This window comes from Erpetoichthys calabaricus, chromosome 5 (assembly GCF_900747795.2).
Source record: "Erpetoichthys calabaricus chromosome 5, fErpCal1.3, whole genome shotgun sequence".
NCBI lineage: Eukaryota > Metazoa > Chordata > Cladistia > Polypteriformes > Polypteridae > Erpetoichthys > Erpetoichthys calabaricus.
Window position 1 is genome coordinate 15,563,171 of NC_041398.2, and position 6,597 is coordinate 15,569,767.

The 6,597-nt window shown below is 42.4% G+C and overlaps 1 long non-coding RNA gene across 1 annotated transcript; it reads left to right on the forward strand.

The window, feature by feature from the left end:
• The first annotated feature begins 3,349 nt into the window (after positions 1 to 3,349).
• Positions 3,350 to 6,293, forward strand: LOC127527796 (uncharacterized). The gene is made up of 3 exons (XR_007934922.1): positions 3,350 to 4,838; positions 5,016 to 5,095; positions 5,176 to 6,293. It is a non-coding gene; the product is annotated as an uncharacterized LOC127527796 (long non-coding RNA).
• The last annotated feature ends 304 nt before the right edge of the window (positions 6,294 to 6,597 follow it).

Below are 6,597 nucleotides of genomic sequence, written 5' to 3' on the forward strand. Positions count from 1 at the left end.
TCTCTGATCCTGACGTAGGGGGATTGAGCAGGGGGGCTGTTCACACACCTAGACAATACGGACACTCGTCTAAAAATGCTGAAAGATTATCTTCACGTTGCTACCTTCTGTGCAGCTTCTTCCTGAAGCGACATGCTGCACGGTGCTTCGCATACTTAAAAGCTCGAAGGGCACGTATTGATTTTTGCTTGTTTGTTTTTCTCTGTCTCTCTCTCTCTCTCTCTGCTCCTGACGGAGGGGGTGTGAGCTGCCGCCTTCAACAGCTTTGTGCCGCAGTGCTTCGCATACTTAAAAGCCAAACAGCCCTATTGATTTGTTTGCTTTCCTCTGTCTTTCTGACAGTCTCTGCTCCAGACGCGCACTCCTTTGAAGAGGAAGATATGTTTGCATTCTTTTAATTGTGAGATGGAACTGTCATCTCTGTCTTGTCATGGAGCACAGTTTAAACTTTTGAAAAAGAGACAAATGTTTGTTTGCAGTGTTTGAATAACGTTCCTGTCTCTCTACAACCTCCTGTGTTTCTGCGCAAATCTGTGACCCAAGCATGACAATATAAAAATAACCATATAAACATATGGTTTCTACTTCGCGGATTTTCTTATTTCGCGGGTGGCTCTGGAACGCAACCCCCGCGATGGAGGAGGGATTACTGTAATACATTTTATTTATATAGCAACTTTTCCATGCTCAAGGTGGAAGATAGAGGGAGAAGAATGAAAGAATGGGGGGAGGACTGAAATGTCATACCCCTCTAACTGCTCAAGTCTTGATAAGTTCCTTCACCCGGAGGGCTATGTTGGACAAGACATCAAAGCAAATATACTTTTTCAATATGAGAAGGGCCCAAAAAAAGTCCTCTTTACTGATACGCACATCTCCCAGGATAAAACGGTTCCCATGGGCGGCTTCAGTGCAGTGGTAGTGATATTGTGACATCTTCAGATGAAAAGAAGAAGGCCACCAATGTGGTGACAGATGAACAGTGTGGCAAAGAAGACCAGAAAAGTGCAACTTGAGCTCAAATGTAAGAGGACTGGGCACATTCCAGCAGTCAACTGAAGTTACAGAGAAGAAAGAATTCCAGAAAAAGATATGCCAGGTGGGCTCACAGAAAACCAGTCCTGGCATCCAAATTCACTGAGGGAACTGTTTCAAACTTAAGTTATTCCAATTAGAGATTTTAAGTAAGATGGCAAAAATAATCAAGAGAAATGAGAATGTCATCAAGGAACAGCAAAATAAATAATAGTGAAAAGGAGGCACAGTTGGAAGCCATGAGTATAGAACTGGCAGAGGGATGAAGAAAAGAGGAGAGCCTCATATGGGGTGGCATTTATGACAACATGAAAGCATCGGCAGCCAAAAAGTGAGGGAAAACACCAACAACAACAACAAAAAAAAAAAAGAAATACACACTCGGAAAATGATTATCACCCAGAAGACCTGAAAAGTAATCGATTCTCAAATAAAAGTGGACATTTTGGAGGAATTCATAATGGAATTCATACTGACCTCAATTTCTCAATTAGTGGCATCTCTGCATTAAGGGCCAGTGAGGCACAAACCCCAGAATTCCACCAGATGGCGCTGTTTTGTTTAAGAAGCTATTGAAATTTTCACAGCAAACGTAACTAAGCTTCTTAATAATTATAATGATAGAAAAGACCGGAATGTTTTGACTGGCTGGCTCAGTTCCCCAAATAAATGTGCTCAAGTTCCAGGGGTCTGCCTACGCTGATCACATGTCGGACTGATTTCTGGAGAAAACGCTGGCTAAACTCTCCCTTTTTACGAAAGAGGATCTTGGCGTAAGATCTTAAAAAGTGCGTCTGCTGCAGATGGAGGGTGACAGAACCTGATGGGAGAGCATTGTTGAACACCTCATCCAAAAACCCGCACAAGCACTTCATGACAGCAAGTGATGAGGGCTGAGGAGCTGAAACACAGATCTGTAACTCTGTGCTCTTGTGTGCATGGGACGAGTTTCTGGTGGAGAGGGAGAAGGATAATAATAAATAATAATAATAATTATAATTAATTACATTTATATAGCGCTTTTCTCAGTACTCAAAGCGCTATCCACACAGGGAGGAACCGGGAAGCGAACCCACAATCTTCCACAGTCTCCTTACTGCAAAGCAGAAGCACTCGATCCATTTTAAGGAAAAGCGCTGACTTGAAAGCGACACAAGAAATTTGGCTTTGGATCATCATTTTTTTTGCATCATTGAGCAATTGGCCTTAAAGACTTGGATGTGGACAATAATTTTTAACAGATTTAACTCCTTTATGGTTTTATGTCCTAACTGTTGCATCCCCTTCACAGTGGTAGAGAAAAGGGAGTTTCCATCGATCGGTGAAAGCACCGCTATCGGGTTGAGGTTGGGCACATGTGCTAATTGTACAGCGCATTGCTACACCCAGAACACGATGAATCGGATTGAGACCCGAGTGGGTGACAGCACCACACTGGAACAATGTGACTTTTTTATTTTTATGGTGGCTGGAGTGCCGATCCTGCCACCCACCCGCCCCCAGTTTTCCCCCCTAAGTTGGAAGACTTGCTTGCTATAGACTGGCGCAATTCTTAAGAGACTGATGGACAAGAAGATAAACTGAAGTGTGGGGTCCGTAAAGAAAGCAGTGTGGCTTACTTCAGAGGGAGTAGCGACACAATCTGTGCTTTAAGACAGACGGGCCGGACACCGGATTTAAGTCATCGACACAAGTTGGGACGTCTGTGCAAATTGTTTGCTTAAGCTTGCAGGGCTTCGTTTACTTCAGTTGCTGCAGAACTTCTGGAGGTTGTCACCATTTAGTTGTTTCCCGAAGAAGGTCCATTTGTAATATTCTGAAATTTCCTTTTCTTTAAATCCGGTTTTTGCTAACCTAAACTTTAAATTTAAACCTCCTGCCAGTTTACTGCTTACCTTTTCACCATTTTAGGCCATTCAGTGCATTTCAATTGTTAACATTTGAAGAGAAACTGGGGGGACAAAAGTCAAACTTTTTTTGATAGTGTATAGCCTCCGGCAGTAACAGGGACTACTAAGGAGGTGCTGAGGGAGGTAGAGGGAGACGCGCTACTAAGATTAAATTGGCTGACATCAAACAAATCATCGCGGCCTCATATTATTTATTAAAGAGGGACTAAGGGAGGCAGTAAATACAAATACAGCAGGGAAAATAAGCTTGGAATGCATCAACGGTTTTCTCCATCAATATGTTTCTAATGGGGCTGTTGACGTGACATTTTCCACAGATGTCGGTAACAACCCAAGTGATCCACACATACAAAGAAATCCAAACCAATAAGTGATGTGTGATAAAGTGGAAAAACACAGGGACTGAGGATTGAACACGCTGACTGAAATGTATTTAATTCTTAGTAGGAAAGCCTTTGCTGGTGCTGACAGCTTCAAGGCATCTCCTGTATGGAGAAACGAGTCGCACGCATTGCTCAGGTGGGATTTTGGCCCAAACGCTCTTCAGATCTGGAAGGCTCTGGAGGGCCTCTTCTATGAACTCTGGTCTTCAGTTCTTTCCAAATTGGATTCAAGTCGGGTGACTGACTGACTGACTGGGCCATTCTAGCAGCTTCTTGATTTTCTGAACCCAACTGAGAGTTTCCTTGGCTGTGTGTTTGGGGTCCTCATCTTGCTGAAATGTCCAGCATCCTGGTAGATGGCAGCAGCTTCTTGTCAAGAATGTCCTGCTACATTTCTCCTTTCATCCTTCCTTCAATTCTGTGAAGTCTACCAGCCCCCCACACACCCTGATATTCCCCCTCCAGATGTCACTGTTGATGTGGTGTCTTTGAGGTGATGATGTGCAGCGCCATTTCTCCTCCCAACATGTTGTGTGCAGTGACACCCAAAGAGTTCCATTTTGCTCTCATATCTGACCAGACTCTACTCTCCCAGTTATTTCACTAGTTTGTCCAAATGTTGTGCAGCAAACTTTCAACAAGCTTCAACATGCCATGGCGGTGAAGTGCATCACTTACTGGACCTGCTCATTCCAGGTCTTTCTGAAGCTCTCGCCGAGAGGTTCTTCTTTTGACTCTTGTGAGGAGCAGCTGGTCATGTCCGGTTTATGGTGAACTGATGTTCTCTCCACTTGTGGATTACGGCCCCCAACGGTGCTCACCGGAACATTCAGAAGTTTTGAAGTTCGTCTGTCACCAATGCCATCGGTGTGTTTGTGAAGGTCCTGAGAGAGCTCTGTGGTTTTACCATCCATGAGACTTTTGAGGATAAGAAACCATCAATTAGGACTAAACAGCTGAGATTCATTGGCATTGACGGGGGGCTCTCAGGATTGACAGACGTCAGCTGATTTCTTGGCTTTCCAGGCCTTTCTGCACCTCCTTTTCTTCATGTGTTCAATACTTTGTCCTGGTGTCATTGCACTTTATTACACATCACTTATTGGTTTGGATGTCTTTGTATGTGTGGATTACTTGGGTTGTTACTGACATCCGGGGAAAATTTCATATCAGTATCCCCATTAGAAATATATTGACGGAGAAAAACGATGACACATTCGATGCTTATTTTCCACGCTCTACAAATCCCTCATATATATATTTTATGTTTTGTTTTTTCTGATCAAAAATCTTTGCACACTGAGGAAGTCCCTAAAGACTGGGGGTTAGCAGATAGCCTGTTATATAAGAAGGTGATTGGGCAGATCCAAAGATCTTATTATAGAAGAACATGATTGGGTGAATCCAAACATATCCCATTATACAAAAAGGTGATTGGGCAGATCCAAAGATATCCCGTTATTTAAGAAGGTGATTGGGTGGATCTAAAGATATCCCGTTTTATAAGAAGGTGATTGGGCGGATCCAAAGATATCTTATTATAGAAGAACATGATTGGGTGAATCCAAAGATATCCCATTATACAAGAAGGTGATTGGGCAGATCCAAAGATATCCCGTTATTTAAGAAGGTGATTTATTTAAGAAGGTGATTGGGCGGATCCAAAGATATCCCATTATTTAAGAAGGTGATTGGGTGGATCCAAAGATATCCTGTTTTATAAGAAGGTGATTGGGCGGATCCAAAGATATCCCGTTTTATAAGAAGGTGATTGGGCAGATCCAAAGATATCTTATTATAGAAGAACATGATTGGGTGAATCCAAAGATATCCCATTATACAAGAAGGTGATTGGGCGGATCCAAAGATACCCCGTTATTTAAGAAGGTGATTGGGCGGATCCAAAGATATCCCATTATTTAAGAAGGTGATTGGGCGGATCCAAAGATATCTTATTATAGAAGAACATATAGGGCAGAGTGGTGGCTCTGAGGCTAAGGATCTGCGCTAGTATCCCGTAGGTTGCCGGTTCGAATCCCCGTCACTGTCAAAAGAGATCCTACTCTTTCTCCAGGGGCGCTGTACAATGGCTGACCTTGCAATCTGACCCCAAGGGGTATGTGAAAATGAACAAATTCCTAATACAAGAAATTGTATAAGGCGCGAAATAATGATCAAAAAAAAAACACGATTGGGTGGATCCAAAGATATCCTGTTATATAAGAAGGTGATTGGGCAGATCCAAAGATATCCTGTTACAGTGGAACCTCGGGTCACGAACTTCTTGGACCACGTTCAAATTGGGTTACGACCAAAAAGTTTGCCAAACTTTTGCATCTGTTCACGACCACACACTCGGGTGATGAACAAGTATGCACCAGTGGTTTCCGCACGTATTCAATCTCTCCCTGTACCTGTACAGTACATTGTTCTCGGTCAGACGTGCATCGCGCAGAGGGACTTTACCTCAAAACTGTAATCTCCTCTCCACCCAGTTCCTCCTTACTTCCTTCGTGCCAGAACTCGACTCCTGCACGGTTAGTTTTCTTGGTTGTTTATGGTTGGTTTTTGTATAAATGATGGATTTTTCAAATGTTCATTTTTTTCCCTGTGCTTAAAACTCATTAAAAAAAAGTGTTTACAGCGATCGTTTCGTAAGGCTGTAGCGTGAATTCCTGCAATGTTAGTTTTCTCATTTCAAGGTTTTCTCAGTGTTATTCAATGTTTTTACATTTAGTTTACTATTACGCTGTGCATTCTATGGTATAATTAACTATTTTTGTGCTTAAAAATCTTTGAAAAAAAATATATTTACATACAGCTCATACAGTCCGGAATGGATTAATTGAATTTACATACAATCCTATGGGGGGAAATTGTTTCGGGTCACGACCAAATTGGGTTACGACCAGAGTTTTGGAACAAATTATGGTCGTGACCTGAGGTTCCACTGTATATAAGAAGGTGATTGGGCAGATCCAAGTAAATATTGGCCAGTATGTTTAATGTGCACCGTAGGCAACTTAAAGGAAAGAGCTGATTAAGAAGAAGATTAGGCCGCACGTGTCAGAGTGAGAGAATTTGAGCTTCACCAAACTAAAATGTGTTGGAATTTAAGAGAAAGTCAGAGAGTTGCGTGTGGTTTTTGATTTTTTACAAAACCTTTAATGAGGTTCCACATGAGAGGTTGGGCATCAAACTAAAAGATTTGGGCATTCAGGGGGCTGCAAAATTGGTTAAAACAGAGGAAGGTTCTGGTAGGAAAAAAA